The 20993-nt window shown below is 39.1% G+C and overlaps 1 pseudogene; it reads right to left on the minus strand.

The window, feature by feature from the left end:
* Positions 1 to 321: 321 nt before the first annotated feature.
* The window catches only part of LOC132494145 (hypoxia-inducible factor 1-alpha inhibitor-like), an 84922-nt pseudogene continuing 64250 nt past the window's right edge, over positions 322 to 20993 (minus strand).

The raw sequence follows: 20993 nt of genomic DNA on the forward strand, positions 1-20993 counted from the left end.
TATATGTAAATCAAATCATTATGCTCTATACCTTAAACTTATATAGTGCCGTATGCCAATTATATCTCAAAAACTGAAAAATAAAAAATGCACACACACACACACGCACGCGCGCGCGCGCGCGCGACAGGATGTCAACAAGATGGCAGAATAGGAAGCCCCAGACCCTCTTTTACCTAAGGAGACATCTATTCAACAGCAATATATAAACAAATTCCCTTTGTGAGATATCCATAAACCAGTTAAGAGAGTCCCACCACCTAGTTGTGTGGAAAACTAGCTGTATCTAAGCTGGTAGGAAAATTCATGGCACTCACTCACCTAGTCCTCCCCTTGGCGCTCTGCGGGATAATCAGGAGAAAACTCCGAGTTCCTGGCTTCTCCCTGGGAAGGAAAATAAAAGACTGAAATATTCATGCAACATTCAGACTTTTGGCGAAAGTACCCAAGGGTCTGATTTCTGTCTTGCCTGAATCTAAGCACTAACTGGAAAAGGTGTCAAGTTGCGAGCTGCTGAGAACAAAGGCAACAATTTAGACTAGCACCTATTCACTCGCCATAGTCCCTCCCCCCCAGCTCAGCACAGAAGGAGCAGGAAAAAATTCCCAACTCCTGGTTTCTCCCTGAGGAGGGAGAGTTGGAACATGCAGCCAATGTTCTAGCTTTTTCCTGAGGGCTGCCCAAGAGACTGGTTTCTGTTTTGCCTATCTCAAGGCCCTAATGGAACCCAGAATATTCTAGGTGCCTGGGTGCCACAGAGAACAAAAAGAGCTGGGAGCCTCCCTGCTGTTCCTGAGGACCAGTGGTATAGCAGGCAGAGCTGACACAACTTGGAGGCCTCTCCCTGGGGGGAAAGTGAAGAGTAGACCTGGCACCCAGTGTTCCTAACTTCAAAACATATTACAAAACTATTGGAAAATATATATATATATATATATGGCCCCGACATAAAAACAGATCTATAGATCATGGCACAGAATAGAGAGCCCAGAAATATGAACAAAGGACATGAGCCCGAAGTCACCAAGCACACCTTGCAGACTCTGTGCCCTGTGCCTTCCTGGGAAATTCCACACTCCACTCACCTGGACCAGGCTCCCAGCCTGCCGCGGGCGTCCTTGGCGGTGTTCAAAGAAGAAAATAGTTCCTGATGCAGGAGACTGAGTGGAGGAGCCAGCTTCCCCAGGCTGCTGCCAGATGGGCTGGTTCAGAAACAGAGAGTAATGCCCTGAAGCTGCCCTTAAAGGCAAATGTTTGAGGGACAGGAACAGTTGGTCTTCTGGCATGAATTTTAGATACCTCCAAGCTCCCAGCAAAAACTGCTTGACTGGGGCTTTCCTGGTGGCGCAGTGGTTGAGACTCCGCCTGCTGATGCAGGGGACACGGATTCGTGGCCCGGCCCAGGAAGCTCCCACATGCCGTGGAGCGGCTGGGCCCGTGAGCCACGGCCGCTGGGCCTGCGCGTCCAGAGCCTGTGCTCCGCAACGGGAGAGGCCGCAACAGTGAGAGGCCCGCGTACAGCAAAAAAAAAAAAAAAAAAAGAAAGAAAAAAAAACTGCTTGACTTGAGGATGGTGGAAAGGCTTGTCAAGTTGCTGTAGCCTTGACCTTGACAGACTTAGCAAGGGAGCCCTAGGTGGCCGGGCCTGAAGCGCCCGCGCTACGCCAGGCCCTTTGGCTCCGTTCCTGAAGAGCTAGAGATTTGCTGCCCGCGCATGCGCAATTCACTCCCTGATTCTGGCTTCTGCAGCCCTGCGCGTGCTGGGTGCTCGAGACATACATTTTGCACAGATGGTCTGGCCTCTGGGGCCCGGAGCTACTGCCCTGTGGCTCTGATTGGGCGGCAGGGGTGGAGGGGCAGCAGCACTCGGGACTGTGATAGGTGACGGGAGCTAAACTCCTTATACAGGAGTCTGGGAGGGGGAGGGCCTTAGCACTCCTGCTCCCAGGTGTTTCTCATCCCAGGACTCCCCTGCCTGCCCATAGATTTTTTTTAAAAGCAGCGAAATTTGGACAAGAGTGCAAACACTTCCCAATGGGGAAAGGATAGTCTCTTTAAAAAATAGTGTTGGGAAAACTAAATATTTGCATGCAAAAAATGGAATTGGACCCTTCTCTTACACCATACACAAAAATACACTCAAAATGAATTAAAGACTTAAATGTAAGACCTGAAACCATAAAACTCTTAAAAGAAAACATAAGGAAAAGACTTTATAACATTGCTCTTAGAAATGAATTCTTGAATATGACACAAAAAATGTGGGCAAGAAAAGCAAAAATAGACAAGTGGGACCACTTCAAACTAAAAAGCTTCTACGTAGCAAAGGAAATAAGAGCAAAAAGTCAATTCACAGAATGAAAGAAAATAATTGCAAACCACATATTTTATAAGGGGTTAATTTCCAAAGTATATATAATGAACTCTTACACCTTATTAGGGTAAATAAATAAATAAATAAATAAATAAATAAATGGATTAAAAAATGAGCAAATGACTTGAATTGACATTTCACCAAAGAAGATATAAGAATGGCAAACAAGTTTATGAAAAGGTGCTCAACATTACTAATCATCAGGGAAATGTAAATCAAAGCAATGAAATATCACCTCACAAATGTTAGAAGGGCTATTATTGGAAAAAAAAGAAGGAAATAGTAAGTGTTGGTGATGATGTGGTGAAATTGGAACTCCTGTGCACTGTTAGTAGGAATGCAAAATGATGCAGTCACTATGGAAAATAGTGTGGAGTTTCCTCAAATTTAAAATAGGACTACCATATGGCCCAGCCATCCCAATTTTGGGTATTTATCCAAACATATTGAAAACAGAATCTTGAAATGATATTTGCACTCCTATGTTCATTGTAGTATTATTCACAATAGTAAAGAGGTAGAAACAACATAAATGTCCATCAACGGGTGGATAGATAAAGAGAATGTAATTTTCATTTATTCAGCCCTAAAAAAGAAGGAACTCTTGTCACATGCTACAACATGGATGAACCCTGAAGACATGCTAAGTAAACAGGCCAGTCACAGAAGGACAAATTCTACATGATTTCACTTGTATGAGATATCTAAAAGTAGTCACACTCATAGAATAAAAAAGTAGAAAGGTGGTCACCAGAGAATGTGAGGAGGGGGAAATGGGAGTTGCTGGTCAACAGATATAGAGTTTCAGTCATGCAAGAGGAAAAAGTTCTAGAGATCTACTGTAAAACAATTTACATATAGTTAACAATGCTGTACTGTATACTTACAAATTTGAGTTGACTTCATGTTATGTGTTTTTTACTACAATAAAATATACATATATGAATATATGTATCACATTTATTTTGGGGAAATTTACAAAATAAAATAGGTCTCAAATAAATTTTAACTGATCACCTAAATCACAAATTACAGAATAATTTACCTGGCCATGCCATTATAAAACCAAAAATTTTAAATAAAACTCTAAAAAGGGAAAAGTACGCTATCCTGGATAAATATTGCTGTAAAAGCATAAAGAAACACAACTAAAAACTAAGGTGTATTCAATAATGTAAAGGAAAATTATATATATATATAGTAAATCTTATATATGGGAAAAACTTCACTATTCAGCAAATTCCTACCCTTCAACCTCTCACATTACAAAAAGTTATGAGGACAATAAAGTCTAGTTAAGAAAATAAGGAGAACAGAAATTTTTTGGAAAAAAAGTTGTAAAAACAAAATTTAAAGGTTTTATCTTAAATATTATAAAAATATGTAAATCAAACATATCTAATAACAGTACAAAATAAAAATTTAAATAGCCAAGATATAACAACAGATGTGGGATTTTTCTTAATTTACAAATAATTACTGTAAACCACACTTGTCCACTTATCTTCAGAGCCTGTATAGTATATCATGGAGGAGTTATGAGCAGCCAGGCCCAGAGGCCAGTAGAAGAAACCCAGATGTATAAAGATCCTTTGGGAATTCCCAGAAATATTCAGGAAGGACTTGGAAGGATCACAGTTGTGAATAAATTGCAACATGGAGCCAAGGTGATTTGAGAAATGGTTCTTTGGTGGCTTTGTTCATAAACATTGATTGATTTGATTGATAACACTGAAATTAATTTGAACATGGGGGCATATCTCATTCAAGATGAAATTCTGAAAATAAAATGCAATTTTTTCTAATATAAAGGACATTTCAATATAATTGTCTCTATACTTTTCCATCACCATATCTCTAAGCCATCCATTTTAAAATTTATATATAGAAAGTACTTGAAACCAGGTTTGACTAACATTAATATTGGTATTTTCTGGATCATTGAATTCTGTGTGAATTTTGGCATATTTCTATACACTATTTTATTTACTGTGTAAAATTTTTATAATTACAATGTATCATTTTTATAAAAACCATAGTTTTTATAGTACAAATGCTGATATTTGGAACACAGGCATTTGTCTTCTCTCCCTCTCAAGACTCCATTGTAATGAGAGTGTACAACTCTGAAAAGTAATACATTCATAACACAGAAGAAATCACGTCAGAGACATCAACAGGTCAAGATTTATAGCATAAGAGAATGCAATAAATTACTGGAAAATGGATTGTAGTTGAAGTGGGTTGACAAAACAGTTGAAGTACTTGCAGTCCAGAATAAATACATGGGGGAGGTTCAAAGTTGAGAATGGAACACCATGGAGTCAGTAGATAAGAGGATATGTGAGAGGGAAATGTTAAACAAGAGAATTTGTTATAGTTCTGAAAACAAAACTGCCATGCTAGTCAGCCCTCTGCCCATTCCCCATAACCCACACTTCAAAATGAAGGATTGTCAACCCATTATTTTCTGTCTGAATGAAAATCAAAAGGCTTTACTCAAAAGGAAAGAAAGATGAAGGGAGGGAGGGAGAGAAAGAGAGAGAATGAGAGAGAAGGAGGGAAGAAGAAGGAGGGAAGGAAAGAAGGAAGGAACCACCCTGGGATAGCTAAGACTTCAGGTTGAGACTCTCATTCCAGCATTGGAAGCCAACTTCCTATCCACACACCCTACCTGAAAGCCTTCCTATCCATAAACCCTGTCCACCAACAATGAAATTTCAGTAAACTTTCCCATTTTGGAGAAAAGGCTACGATTAAAATTGATCTCCATACCCAGCAATAGAAGAAACTCAGATTAGCTACTGAGAATATTTAAACAAGTCCTTTATTCTTAAATATGAATATCCATGAGCCAAAAGAAAATATGAGAAAAAGTAGTAGCACAAAGGAATAATATAAAATTAAAAATAAACGTAACAATAAATCCCAGAGGAAATATAATTTATATAGTTTAAGGGAACAATTTTTACTGTGTCCTAAAAGAGATTTAAAGTTATAGCACTGATAAAATATAAATACAATGCTAACAAAAATTATCAATCTGAAAAGAAATGGTAGTCAATAGATTAATTGTAAAAAAAACCCAAAAACAAAAACCAAAGACCTGAGAGATAATTTTTTTTTTAATCTCTGATCTCAGAGCAAAGAAAACAAAACAAAAAATAAATAAACTATGAAAAAACAGGGAAGAGACATAAAGGACCATTCAGGATGTTCAATATCCTACTGAAAATCATTCCAACAAGAAAAAGTAGATGAAAATGAAGGGGAGGGAAACAACATCAACAATAGTGACAATAGCAAATTCAAAAGTGTTAAAGGAAAGCATTATTATTTAGAATGAATGTGTCCAGGGAGTGAAGTACTAGACACTGCCTCAGACTTTCAAAATTAAACATAAGACAATAAAAGTTTACAGGGAAGAGAAAGAAAAGCAGGTCACCTATAAAGGTCTAAAAGTTAGTTACACCAAATGCTAGAAGATAATGGAGCAGTAGCTCCAAGGAATGAGGGAAATGCCTTTGAATTCTAGAATTTTATACTCAAATAATCATTCAAGAAGAAGAGTAAATTAAGGTATTTTTGACATGTAAGGTTCAGAAATTTGAGCACCCACGATTCTTATTTGTGTGTATTTGAGGATATACTCCAGGAAAATTAAGGATAAAACCAATATATAGGAAGACATAGCTGGGAAACTGTAGGCAGAAAGACCAGAGCTTAAAGACCCCAAAGAAGGGGGAGGGGATTTCACGTAATGGAAAACATGATTGAATTGGATAAATTTGACTAAATTGATTAATATTGAGTAATTAATATTATTAATATATGACTGACTTATCTGAATCTAAGCTAGGTTCAGAATATAGCTGAACCTGCCCAGCCCACAAACTGGTGGCTCCCAGACATCCCTTTGACTTGAAGTGCATTGTGATACTTTAGGATGTAAGCAATGTTGCTGCAGTGTCCCAGAGACAGTGTTCAGAAGAATCCCTATTTCTTCATGAAATTCAATATAGAACTGGTAGTGTAGAAAAGTTTCAAAAATTCACAGAGATACTTAGTGTCTTGAAGGCTTTCATCTGTAGGCATCTGTGGTATGAATCCATAATAAACTTTCTCTCTTTCAAGAATATCATTCCTATAAAAGGAACTGCCAGCAGAAGACAGAGGGTGACCACACACCTTTCTCAACATCAGCAAGGAGACCAGAGAGGAAAGCCATGAGATTAATTCTTCCTAAACACCCACTAAATACCTTCTGAAAACAAGAAATCACTAGTTTGGGGTAGGGTAGTATCAGGTTAGAACTATCAGTGAAGCAGTGTTCCTGATCAATGAACCATCAACCTTTAGATTATCAATATGAACACAGCTTAAATCATACAAGCTCATGAAAATGAGGAACATTCATTTTACATTAGGAAATTTATGAAAGATTACATTGCAAGAGTAATTAAAAGGAAAAAACATATTTTTCCTTCTCAGATGATGGCAAAAAAAAGCATTTGATAAAAATTAAACACCTGCTCCTGGTTAAAACTCTTAGAAAGCAAAGAAAAAGATACTTACTTAGGAACATAAATCATAAATCCATACCTAATATGATACTTAATGAAACACTGGAGTCATTCCCACTGACATCAAAAACAAGACAATGATGTGGACTATTTCCATTATTAGTTAGCATTTTCCTGGAAGTTCTAGCCAAATTTAATAAAACATTGAAAAGAAAGGGGTAGAAAAATTATCATTTTTTGAAGAATATAAGATTATGTGCTCAGAAACTCCAAGAAAAATAGACTTAAAATTCCTGGAATCAGGGCTTCCCTGGTGGCGCAGTGGTTGAGAATCTGCCTGCTAATGCAGGGGACACGGGTTCGAGCCCTGGTCCCACATGCCGTGGAGCAACTAGGCCTGTGAGCCACAACTACTGAGCCTGTGCGTCTGGAGCCTGTGCTCCGCAACAAGAGAGGCCACCATAGTGAGAGGCCCGCGCACCGCGATGAAGAGTGGCCCCCGCTTGTCACAACTAGAGAAAGCCCTTGCACAGAAACGAAAACCCAACACAGCAAAAATAAATAAATTAATTAATAAACTCCTACCCCCAACATCTTTAAAAAAAAAAAAATTCCTAGAATCAGTGAGAGTTGAGCATGTAAAAATTTTTTTAAATTAACAGATATCTACATTTTTATATAAAACAATGATAACCAGTTAGGAAATACAAAAGAAAAAGTTTTGAATTACAATAGCGTCAGTACTTTTTACTTTTTCTATGAGTAGGCAAAACTCTTATAATGAAAGAAAGGTAATAACTATACTGAAGGAAAAATAACTCAGTGAGATACCATTGTGATTCATTGTGTGCTCTGCCCAAAATGAATGATGAACAGAAACTGTGATGTAGGAAGATCATCTAAGGGTGTATGTGTGGTGAACCCGAGGGGGAAGAGACCAGAGTACGAAATGCCAGCATGAGTACAGCTGTGGCAAGAACTAAGAAAAGAAGGGGGAAAGTGAATAGGAGAAACATCTTTGAGAAAGGATTGATAGAATTTTATGAGAATAGAATAGAGACTGAAAGGGAGAAAAAGTCTAAGATGACCACAAGTATTTCTTCTCCCTGATGGACTGGAGTATGGAGTGGGAGAAAACCAATGTGAGGAACCGGGAAGAAAAGCAGATCATGAGAACCAGTTCGGATATAGTGTGTTTCAGAAGTGGTAGAGTGTTCTTAACAAGTTCGAGGTATTAGATATGCTGTTTATGTAGATGTGTAAGTTAGCTACGATGATAGCCGAACTTAAAATACAAACCTCATGCAGCAAGTAAAAGAGCCTTCAAGGAAAGAGGGCAATAGACAAGATGGTGCCTAGATGCTAGTGATAATGAGAAATAGAGAACTGTATACTCAAATATTATACGTTTCAAAAGGAAGAAGCAATTGTGCTCTGTAAGACAAATATGGGGGCTATTGTTTAATTTAACAAAACAATTGTTATTTCAAAAATACCGTATTTTAGTACAAAATACATTATGATTCTGGTTTAAAAATGTAGTCTCCATATGACCCAAACAATTGTAAGTCTCAAAGTCAGTCTGTTTTATAATTCTATTAGATTAGACACTCCTAGAGGGATAAGGGTAATTCTATTTGGACTTCATAAATTCTATATTCTATAGCACAGGGCTACGTTTCCTTCTGAATCATAATGAAGAAAATCTGGCAATGCAAAGTCCCACATACTTATAATATCTTTGAGTCATCACAGCAAAAACTCACAAAGTTATTTAGCACAGGTGCTTCTGAAGTTGAGACATTTGGGGAGTTCAGAGTGCCTGTGGTCCTCAGACTCTTACCTTCTCCTGGAGTGATTCTGTTCTAACGTTAGTACACAGAGATATAACATTAATTGTGCCATATTTCTGGGTGACCCATTAGCTGCTAGGAATTTTTTGTAGAGAGCCAAAGCTTTCCAAAATGTCTATATTTATTTGATAGTTTCTATATTTCTTCATTTAAAGAAAATTTAAGAGAATATGGAATCACATGGAAATCATATGAATGGATCAAAGTCTTATACACCACATACTATTTTGATATACTCCTAACACTGAAAGTAGAAACTCCCTTGTCTGTGTTCCTAAAACCTAAACCTATCTTTGCACTTAGATGATACTATACTTATCCACATCTAACTTTTTTACTCTACTGAAAGATCCTTGGCACAGAGACAATGTTTCATTCATTTCTATATCATTGTTTACAAATACACTGTCTTGCTATCGTAAGCATTCATTAAATATTTCTCAACCCAGTGGATGAATTAATCAAGTTGATAATTTTAAAGTTGCATTCTTATGAAGCAATTCAGTAAGAATCCCTAAGATAAACTATATTAATTATTCAATTTACTGAAATGTAGAGTTTGATTAAGGAGTTTTCTGGCTACCTCACCATTCTAATTTCCAAATATCATTTGGTTTGAATCCCAGTTTAGAAATTCTTTTTGTATCCTGCTTTCTTGCCTTGAACTCTTCAAGCAAGAGCAATGTATTAAGGTATTTACTTATTTTATAACTACTAATTTTGTAGACTCTCAGAATTCACTATTCTGGCCATAACTTTTAGTTGTAAATGATATGAGATAAAGATACAAATTGTGAAGAAGAAAGAGATTTGAGTGAGATTCTATGCTATGTGAGTCATGAGAGTCAATGACATCAGATTTTTGTAGAAAAAAAAATATATATATATATCATGAACTTATATAGTACTGAATGAGTTTTCTTGGTATTTGTATCACTCTGAATAAATCTGACTGTCCATATGCACAAAATGCAGGACTTAATGTTGAAATTCAGTTCAATAATCATTCATTCAGCACCCATATGGGAAAGTCTGTGCTGGGTGTCATGGTGTGCAAAGATGCAAGCCCTGTTAGAGCTTAAAGTTTATTGGGGAAATCAGGCATGTGAACTACAACTAAAACTAATAAGTAATACAAAATGTTTTATCTCTGTGACTATGAGTTGTTTAACATCTATGATCCTGAATTTACTCATTTACAAAATAATGAAAGTAGTAGAATCTATTTCAGATTATTTTTATGAGAACAAAGTAAGATAATTTATATAAAGTTCTTAGCATAGTACATGGCACATTAAAATCACTCAACAATGATATCTATTACTAGTAATTATTTTAAGTGATACAGAGAGAGGTATCATAGACAAGAAAATGATTAGCTCTGTTTGTAAGATTAGGGTTTGGGGATTGAATCAAACAGGGAATAGTTTATGGAAGAAGGGATATAAATTTTGAAAAGATGAAGAGATCACAGACACCCAGGTACTAACATTGGGTTTCCCACTTACTAGCTATGAGGTTCCATAAACTCTCTTAGACTGTTTCCTCACCTGTAAAATGAAAATTATATTTTATAGGGCTGAATGAGGGTTAAATAAGACAATGTATGTGAAAGTATTACGTGACTTATAGCAAGCATTGACAAAAAGGAAAGAAAGAAAGGGAAAGTAGGGACTTCCCTGGCAGTCAGTGGTTAAGGCTCCACTTTTCCAATGCAGGGGGCATGGGTTTGATCCCTGGTAGGGGAACTAAGATCCCACATGCAGCATGGTGTGGCAAAAAAAAAAAAAAAAAAAGAAGGAAAATAATAAATAATAAAAGAGCTAGAGTGTTGTATCAGTTATCTATGACTGTGTAACAAATCACTCCAAAAGTTAGTGGCTAAAAATATCTATTATTTCACAGTTTTGGTGAGGAATCCAGGTACCATGTATCTGGGTCCTTTAGCTCAGGTTCTCCCACAGGAGAGAACAATTGCAAGAGAACAATTACAGTGTTGGCTTAGTCTGCAGTCTTTACAAGACCCAACTGTGGAAGGATCCACTTCCAAGCTCACTCACATGGTTGTTGGCAAGATTTAGTTCTTCATTAGATATTGGACTGAAAATGTTAGTTTGTCAATGGCTGTTGGCTGTAAGCCACCCTTAGTTCTTTGCCAAATAGGCTACTCCATAGAACTGCTCACAACATGACAACTTGCTTCATCAGAAGGAAGAGCCAGAGAAAGAGCCAGAGAGAGAGAATAAGATGGAAGTCACAGACTCCTGTAATCTGATCTCAGAAGTGATTATCTCCTCACTTTTACCATATTCTATCTATTTGAAGCAAGTTATTAGGTCCAGTCTTTACACAAAGGGAAGAAATTACAGAAGGGTTGAATGTCAGAAGTCAGGGATCATTGGGGGTCATTTTAGATATTGCTTACCACAGGTGTTCACACTGATGATGGAGGTTTATAAACATAGTGGTTAGGTGCATGGACTCTGGAGCCATACTGCCTGCATTCAAATCCTGCCTCTATTACATAATAATTTGTTATTCAGAACAAGTTATTTAACCTCTTTATTCCTCTGTAAGGGTAGAAGAAAATAATTCCTACAACATTAGGAATAAATAAGTTAATACATGTAAAGTTTTTAAACAGTACCCAAGACAAAGTAAACCCTCATAAAATATTAGCTTTTGTTGTTGTTGTGCTCATTATTGTTCTGACTGTAGAAAATAGAGGCAAAATGTAGCAAGTCACAGAAAGATGGAAAATAAAGGAGAAAAATGACTCAAGTGAGTCTATCTACTCTCATAACACATCTTCCCAAGTCATCATGGGAAGACTTGTTGTGTGGATCAGGTTGGCTGCTTGAAACAAGGCCTGCAAATTGGGAAGTACATTATGTTTTGTTGTAACAGGAAGTCATAAGGGGGCAAGGAGACAAAACTTCCCCACTACCAGGTAACGGGATAAGCCATATCACCATAGACAAAGGAGACCTTTCCTGGTAATACCTCTGAAGCAAGTCCACAATTTTAATTAAATAGATCAAATCAGAATATTGCACACTCCCAACCTCCTCCTTCAGAATAAAAAAATCTAGAAATATGGGAGAAGAAGTTGCAGTTTTTATAAATGGTAAAAGCTGTTAATTCTGCAGTGAATTTTATACATGTTTTATCACAGCAGAGAAATCGTGTTATTTCCAGCTCTTCTTTTTATTGCTAGTAAGCCTCACAGAATTACAACCAGTGAAATATTCCCCATTTCTCTTGGGTGGTAATGAATTTCCCAGTGGAAAAGGAGTAATTTCTTGTTCTCACTACATAATAACTCAAATATTTGGCCATGTTGTAGCATAATATTTTTAATTGTCTAGTCAAGATGGTGTCTTATATGTTAAAAAAATCTAGATATAGTTTTCTCTACACTAACAGAGAATTATATAGGTAAAGCGGACTCTTCACATGAAATAGCCTAATGCTCTCATTTTTTTTAAATTAATTAATTAATTAATTAATTTATCTTTGGCTGCGTTGGGTCTTCGTTGTTGTGTGCGGACTTTCTCTAGTTGCAGTGAGCGGGGGGCTTCTCTTTGATGTGGTGCATGGACTCCTCACCGCGGTGGCTTCTCTTGTTGCAAAGCACAGGCTTTAGGCATGCGGGCTTCAGCAGTTGTGGCTCGTGGGCTCTAGAGCACAGGCTCAGTACTTGTGGTATACAGGCTTAGTTGCTCCGTGGCATGTGGGATCTTCCCGGACCAGGGCTTGAACCCATGTCCCCTGCATTGGCAGGCAGATTCTTAACGACTGCACCACCAGGGAAGCCCAGTTCATGTACTTTTAATGTTAACATCAAGCCTGGGTCAGGCCCTGTGCCAGATCCTTCCCATTTCTATAATAGCTCGCCTAAATCTCACTCCAAGTGTTGTTATTATCACCTTTACAGATGAAGCAAGTGAGACTGGGAAATGCAATTGTCCAGTGATTTAATTAATATATATATATAGGGGGTGGGGTCAATATGGAAGACTAGGAGGTTGTGGAATTCGGGTCTCCACACAACTAGAACACTTACCAGGCACTGGTGGGGGACCACAGACACCTAAGGGGATGGGAGGAACCCCCAGCGACCAGGTAGGACATGGGAGGGAGTGAGAGTCAGGAGAAATGGACATGAGGTGCAACAGGTCTGGCGCCCCCTAGGGGCAGCTGGGGGAGGGGAAGGGATCTCATGCCTGGAGGGGAAAAGGGGGGGACCATTGAGAGGGCAGAGGATCAGAAAGGAGCATAATGGCCAGCTTTTACCCTGCCCACTTGGGCCCTGGGAGGCCTGCTGAGATGCTCTCCTGATCCTCTGCCCACTGAGGTCCCCTCCAGCTGCGGGGGTCCTGAGAGAGTGGGAGGGAGGGGAGGGGGAGCAAAACTAAAGTCTGGACCAACAGGACTGGCAACCTTGAGGGGCAGTGGGGAGAGGGGAGGAGTTCCCACACCTGGTGGGACCCACCCACAGTTCAGTGGTGAGGGGGGAGACACTTGGGAAACTGGAAGAACAGAAGGGAGCACAGCCAGCACTTTCCCTGTCCACTTGGGCACTGGGGAGCCTCTTGGGCTCCTGGGCCTAATCCTCTACCCTCAGAGGCTCCCTCTAAAATTGCAGAGCCTAAGCCCTGCCCCTACACACCCACCCAGTGCCCTATCTCTACAGGCGGCACTCTAAGACACCCTCTGAGACATCTCCAACAGGGCTAGGCCTAAACCCCGCCCATACACCCTTACCCAGGGCCTTACCTGCAAACTCAAGAACTCCACAATCCTGAGACACCCCCTCAGAACGTGCTGCCTTTCCCCTGCCATACAAGTCCTAAGCCTAGGCCCTGCCCCATGCTTAAACGTCACCCCAGCCTAGGCTTCATCCCCACCCTAAAACCCACCCCTGCCTGAGTCCCACCCCCCGCCTAAGCTCCATCCCCAAAGCCAACACCTTTTCTGGCCTTGCTTTTTTTTCTTTTTTCTTCTTTTAGGTTGTGGTTCTGTTTTACCTTCAATTCGTGCTGTCTCGGTGCACGTACATGTCACCAGCTCTTTTTTTTTTTTTTTTATGGCTGTGTTGGGTCTTCGTTTCTGTGCGAGGGCTTTCTCTAGTTGTGGCAAGTGGGGGCCACTCCTCATCGCGGTGCGCGGGCCTCTCACTATCGCGGCCTCTCCCGTTGCGGAGCACAGGCTCCAGACGCACAGGCTCAGTAACTGTGGCTCACGGGGCCAGCCGCTCCGCGGCATGTGGGATCCCCCCAGACCAGGGCCCAAACCCACATGTCCTGCATTGGCAGGTGGACTCTCAACCACTGCGCCACCAGGGAAGCCCTGTTTTACCTTATTGTTGTTGATTCATTTATATTTTTATTTTTTCTAATAAATCTTTTATTTTTCTAATTTTATTTTATTCTCTATACTTTGTTATTGTTCTGCTCTTTTTGGCATGTTCCCTTTTTTATCCTTTCTTTTTTCTGTTGTGGTTCTGTTATACCATGTTGTAGATTCAATTATAATTTTATTCTTCCTAATATATTTTTTAACTTTCAAATATTATTTTATTTTTTATTCTTTGTTATTGTACTGCTCTATTTTTTTTCTTTTCTTTTGTCACACCATGCGGCTTACAGGATCTTGGTTCCCAGACCAGGAGTTCGGCCTGAGCTCCTGTGGTGGGAGCACCAAGTCCAAACCACTGGACTAACAGAGAGCCTCAGACCCCAGGGAATATTAAACAGAGTGAGGCCTCCCAGAGGGAGGGAACATACCTCAACATAATAAAGGCTATATATGACAAACCCACAGCAAACATCATTCTCAATGGTGAAAAACTGAAACCATTTCCTCTAAGATCAGGAACAAGACAAGGTTATCTGCTCTCGCCACTATTATTCAACATAGTATTAGAAGTCCTAGCTATGGTAATCAGAGAAGAAAAGAAAATAAAAGGAATACAAACTGGAAAAGAAGTAGTAAAACTGTCACTGTTTTCAGATGACATGATACTATACATAGAAAATCCTAAAGATGCTTCCAGAAAACTACTAGACTAATCAATGAATTTGGTAAGGTTGCAGGATACAAAATTAATGCACAGAAATCTCTTGCATTCCTATACACTAACCACGAAAGATCAGAAGGAGAAATTAAGGGAACAATACCATTTACCATCGCAACAAAATGAATAAAATACCTAGGAATAAACTTACCTAAGGAGGTAAAAGACCTGTACTAAGAAAACTATAAAACACTGATGAAAGAAACCAAACATGACATAAACAGATAGATACCATGCTCCTGGATTGGAAGAATCAATAGTGTGAAAATGACTATACTACCCAAAGCAGTCTACAGGTTCAATGCAATCACTACCAAATTACCAATGGCATTTTTTCACAGAATTAGAACAAAAAATTATACAATTTGTATGGAAACATGAAGGACCCTGAATAGCCAAAAAGCAACCTTGAGAAAGAAAACTGGAGCTGGAGGACTCAGGCTTCCTGACTTCAGACTATACTACAAGGCTACAGTAATCAAAACAGTATGGTACTGGCACAAAAACAGAAATATCAGTGGTACAGGATAGAAAGCACAGAAATAAACCCACTCACCTATGGTCAACTAACCTATGACAAAGGAAGCAAGAATATACAATGGAGACAAAACAGCCCCTTTAATAAATGGTGCTAGGAAAACTGGACAACTACCTGTAAAAGAATGAAATTAGAATACTCCTTAACACCATACACAAAAATAAACTAAAATAGATTAAAGACCTAAATGTAAGACTGGATACTATAAAACCCTTAGAGGAAAACATAGGAAAAACACTCTTTGATGTAAATCACAGCAAGATCTTTTATGACCCACCTCCTAGAGCAATGAAAATAAAAACAAAAATAAACAAATGGGACCTAATTAAACTTAAAAGCTTTTGCACAGCAAAGGAAACCATAAGCAAGATGAAAAGACAACCCACAGAATGGGAGAAAATATTTTCAAACAAAACAACCAACAAAGGATTAATCTCCAAACTATACAAACAGCTCATGCAGCTCAATATCAGAAAAACAAACAACCCAATCCCAACATGGGCTGAAGACCTAAATAGACATTTCTCCAAAGAAGATATATAGATTGCCAACAAACACATGAAAGAATGCTCAACATCATTAATCATTAGAGAAATGCAAATGAAAACTACAATGAGATATCATCTCACACTGGTCAGAATGGTCATCATCAGAATATCTACAAAACAATAAATGCTGGAGAGGGTGTGGAGAAAAGGGAACCCTCTTGCACTGTTGGTGGGAATGTAAGTTGATACTGCCACTGTGGAGAACAGTATGGAGGTTCCTTAAACTACTAATAATAGAACTATCATATGACCTAGCAATCCAACTACTGGGCATATACCCTGAGAAAACCATAATTCAAAAAGACACATGTACGCCAATGTTTACTGTAGAACTATTTACAGTAGCCAGGACATGGAAGCAACTTAAATGTCCATAGACAGACGAATGGATAAAGAAGATGTGGTCCATATGTATAATGGAATATTACTCAGCCATAAAAAGAAATGAAATTGGGTCATTCGTACCAATGTGGATGGACCTAGAGTCTGTCATACAGAGTGAAGTAAGTCAGAAAGAGAAAAACAAATATCGTATATTAATGCATATATGTGGAATCTAGAAAAATGGTACAGATGAACCTATCTGCAGGGAAGGAATAGAAAGGCAGACATAGAGAACTGACGTGTGGACTTGGGGGGGAAGGTGAGGGTGGGATGAACTGGGAGATTAGGTTTGGCATAAATACACTACCATGTGTAAAATAGATAGCTAGTGAGGACCTGCTGTATAGCACACGGAGCTCAGCTCAGTGCTGTGTGATCGCCTAGTTGGGTGGGATGGGTGACGGGAGGGAGGTTAAAGAGGGAAGGGATGTGTGTGGCTGATTCACTTTGCTGTGCAGCAGAAATTAACACAAAATTGTAAAGCAATTATACTCCAATAAAAATATATTTATATACAAATATATATATATATATATATATATATATATATATATATATATATATATATATATATATATATTTGGCTGCTCCATGTGGCTTGTGGGATCTTAAACTTAGTTTCCCAGCCAGGGATTGATCTTGTGCCCTCAGCAGTGAAAGCACAGCGTCCAAACCACTGGACCGCCAGGGAATTCCCTTTGATATTTTTCAGCCCCTTCCGTATGTCACTATGAGAGGCATTGGGTTTAGGGTTGTGAGATAGACCTAGTTTCTGTCCTCAAGGAGTTTGTCTTAGTGTAGAGTTTGGGAGGGTCAATAAACAAATAAACAAATAAATATGTTCATTCAAATCATGATAGGTGAAGAAAGCAGCCAGAGAGCAGTGACTAACTGAAGGAGGAAGGGAGGTCAACCCAAAACAGGTCTTTCTGAAAGAGTAATACTTAAGCTGAGCCGGGAAAGGTGAGAAATGGTCAGCCAGGAGAAGAGGGGTGGGGGGCGTTACAGAGAAGGAACAGAGCGGACAAAGGACCTAAGACAGGAAAGAATCTGACTGTTCAAAGAACTGGAAGAAGTCTGCTCTGGGCTGAGTGACTTGCCTGAAGGCACTAAGATATGTAGCATAGTGGGAGACACCCAGGTTGCCGGGCTCTGATATCCATGCTCTTCCTTCACTGTGTCCCCAAGTGAACTAGATCCCAGGCAAGGGGGGGTAGGGAGTAAAAGGACCATAATCCTAAACCAAAGGACCATAATCCTAAACCCCTGAGTGCTCATAAGTTTACCTCCTAAAAATCTTAAGAGACAGCGGTGATCCTAACAAAAATCTTCACTTTTACAACTGACCAAGAGGAACAAACAGCCATTAATGTGGTTTCCTCATGAACACAAATTCCTAACATGACTGTAAAGGAGAAGGGGCTTCCTTTTACACACCTCAGAGTAAGACTATACAAGAGGTGACAACAACAGCAGAGGGACCTTCTCCTCTCCCCCTGAGGCACACCAGTTCAAGATAATGTTAGTTCCTCAAAATTCAAGGCTGGGGCGACTGCTATCAAAAAAAAATTTTTGGATGCCCGGTGGCAGTTTTGGCTGCAAGAGTAACAAGTGAGTTTTAACACTGAGGAGAGAAGAGCATGAATATTTCTTGACTACCTATGCTCATATCGTCTCATTTTCTCCTCACAGCAAACTTAAGACATAGGTCTTTTTAAAATGTAGCTCAGAAAAAGTAAGATTTATTTTACTCAAATTGACACAAGTTAAAATTTAAACTCATGCCTAATTTACTCCAGGTTATAGTTTTTACATTTTCTCAATACAACTGCATTTTCTGAGGTAAAATATTGGGGTAATATGGCAGAGTTCACAGCATGGATGAGGGAGGATTACATTGCATATTACAGTAGACAAATAGCCTCCTGTTTAGTAATCCCTTCGTTGGGAACATTAACAAGAGAAGGTTAGTGATGGATTATATGCCACCTAATTGGCTAACAACTGGATACATTTGATATATCATGATTATTGGTGGGTGATTATATCTGAGCAGTCATAGATAAAATGGAGAGAAACCCTGTGCTATAACTTAGCATTGAAATAAAGGCTCCTTAAATTCCAATCTGCAAGCAAAGGCAGATACAACAAATCTCTTAGGACAGCCTCTGGTGTAGGCAAACAATCTGGCACTGATGCAAACACCCCCATACATCCCACAGTTGTGTGCTGAGTCAAAATGCTATGGGGATATAAATTCCTGCCCAGCAGACTCTGGGGCTCCGTGCTTGCTTTCAGAGATCATTTTATAAGGTGCTGTCCCAATTCTCCTTTCCTACACTAATGGGCAGATTGCCTTACAAGTACAAATCATTATCAAAATAGACCAGGGATTTGACAGTACCTTTCATCAGCAATTTCAAATGCACTAGCTGGATGCTAGTAAAATGAATCAACCTGTTCCTAAAAGCAGGTGAGCTGAGCTACAAGTTACCTTCTGGAAAAGGCAAGTGTAAATGAGGCCCACCGCCCTATGAACTGAAGGAAAAAGAAGTATTTTAATGTAGAAAGGTGTTATTTTTCTCCATTTCCCCAAGCAGTTCTTAAAATTTAGATTTACTTTTTTTTTTTACCCTCTTTTAGCTTTCTTACTCATTTAAAAAATGCCAAAATATGAGTGTTAGATTTAAATAACCCCTTAAAAAGTTATATAAGTAGTGGCATTACAGGAATACCCAATTGAGACTTTGCAAGTAAAAGTAAAAACAACAACAAAAAACCAACACAATGAACATTTCTGAGTCCCATAATATTCCAGGCACTGTGCTATGAAGTTCACATATGAGCCTGAGTGTAAAATGGAATGTTTACTTTTATCTGAGCATTTTGGCTGAAATTACATACTATTCAATAATAGACAGTGGGAGACGTGTCCCTCTGCATTCTGAAGGGAGCAGTAAAGGAGGCATATTAGAGAGTGGCCACACCAGCCCAACCTTCAACTTATCACTCCATTCAACTCATGTAAGGTCAGGTGGAAGAGAATTGCCAGGCTAGTTGGCAATGTGTCCACTGCTTCTCCCTAGTGGGAGAGAGGAGGTAAGTGGTTCTCGAATGCCCACCAGTTAAGAGATGCAGAACAACAAAATGAAAACTCACAGACATCTAGAACACTGTAAAAAAAGAAAAGATGGACATCTCCCTCCAAGACTGGATGCTTGATGACATAGATAAACCCTTAGGCCCAGCTCAGTGCTGTCATGAGAGTACAGTGTGGGGATAAATGCCTTAGGATCTTGACATGTATCCTCTAGAGTTTTGTTCTAAATCGAGATTAGTATCTTCTTTCCATCAGAAAATTCTGACTGTGGGAGGATGACTAGAGATGCTTTAGAGTCTAAGACAAGAAGAGAGGGTAGCAGTGATTGTGCGTGTCCACATTTGTCATGGAAGAAATGAAGGAGTCTCTTTGGGTCAGTTGGATCCCACAGAAGATAACCAGCTTGAGCTGTGTTACTGAGACTCCCCAAGACAGAGGGGTACTATAAGTATCTTGGGGTGAACTGCTATACAAGAGGTAGACTGGTTAGTGGATATGACAGGCCAGGTGTCAAATGCATCATCTACATCAGTAGCTGCCCAGTATGGAAGTCTAGGATGGGCATTTAACCACTCACGGATTTGTGCCTTACAAAAACAGGAACATTTAAACATTTGCCAAGACAGAGGGAATGACAAGTAATATAAGCCAAGATAGAACTTCAAACAGGACAAGATAAATTAAAAAAACTTTGACCATTTTCCTCCTCTTCTTCTTAACCCCGGAGGAGTTGGAAGGTGAAAAGTGGGGGAGTTAGAGAATGAAAGAAATATTGAGGAATAGTAAAAGGAGAAACCATGCTATCTCCCCAATATAGATGGAATGGAATTGAGACTGAAGTTTAGAATTTAGATTTAAGTCTAGATGAAACATTTTAAATGCCTGAAATTTAATCTTTATGATCAAAATGGAATTGATTCTTATTAAAATGAGCTAAAGTTATAAAGTCTTGCCTAAATATTGTTGGAATAAGGGAAGTACAACAGAGCACATCTGAAGACTGTAGAAAAATAAAACATTGATAGTTTCCTGATAGATCCAAACCATATTCGGCCTACTCAATAAAAGTCATGTGTTACCTTATATTGACTTTACAACATCCCTACTACATAGGGTTGAAAGCAATAAAAAAATTCATTCAAGGTCTCATGCTTTGTCGATGATTGCTCTAGGGTTCACACTTAGGTCCTTCTTATTCCCGATTCTCTTCTTTTCCCATTACACAATGGAATCCACAAAAAGATATGAAATAAAACCTGGAATATCTAGAATTTAGGTCTATGTGGGCAAGTGGTTAAGAGATGTATTTGGAGAAGTAAGCAAGGAACATCATACGGAGTTTACACATCAGGTAAGAAGACTTTATTCTGTCCTCATCTTATTCTTTCAATAAAACAGAAATGGAGATTTGACGGGTGGCTTAGGAATGGGGACAGGAAGAGAGAAGGGTCAGATATGGCAGAAAGTGGGGGAATACTCCAGGAAGAACAAACAGCAAGAGCCAACGAGACATGGGGGTCTCCCCTTTCTACCTTTTCTTCATTTTTAACTGAAATGCCATGCCCACCCTGCCCTTACCCATCACATCCAAAGT

The sequence above is a fragment of the Mesoplodon densirostris genome, chromosome 7, assembly GCF_025265405.1.
Source record: "Mesoplodon densirostris isolate mMesDen1 chromosome 7, mMesDen1 primary haplotype, whole genome shotgun sequence".
In the NCBI taxonomy this organism is placed as follows: Eukaryota; Metazoa; Chordata; class Mammalia; order Artiodactyla; family Ziphiidae; genus Mesoplodon; species Mesoplodon densirostris.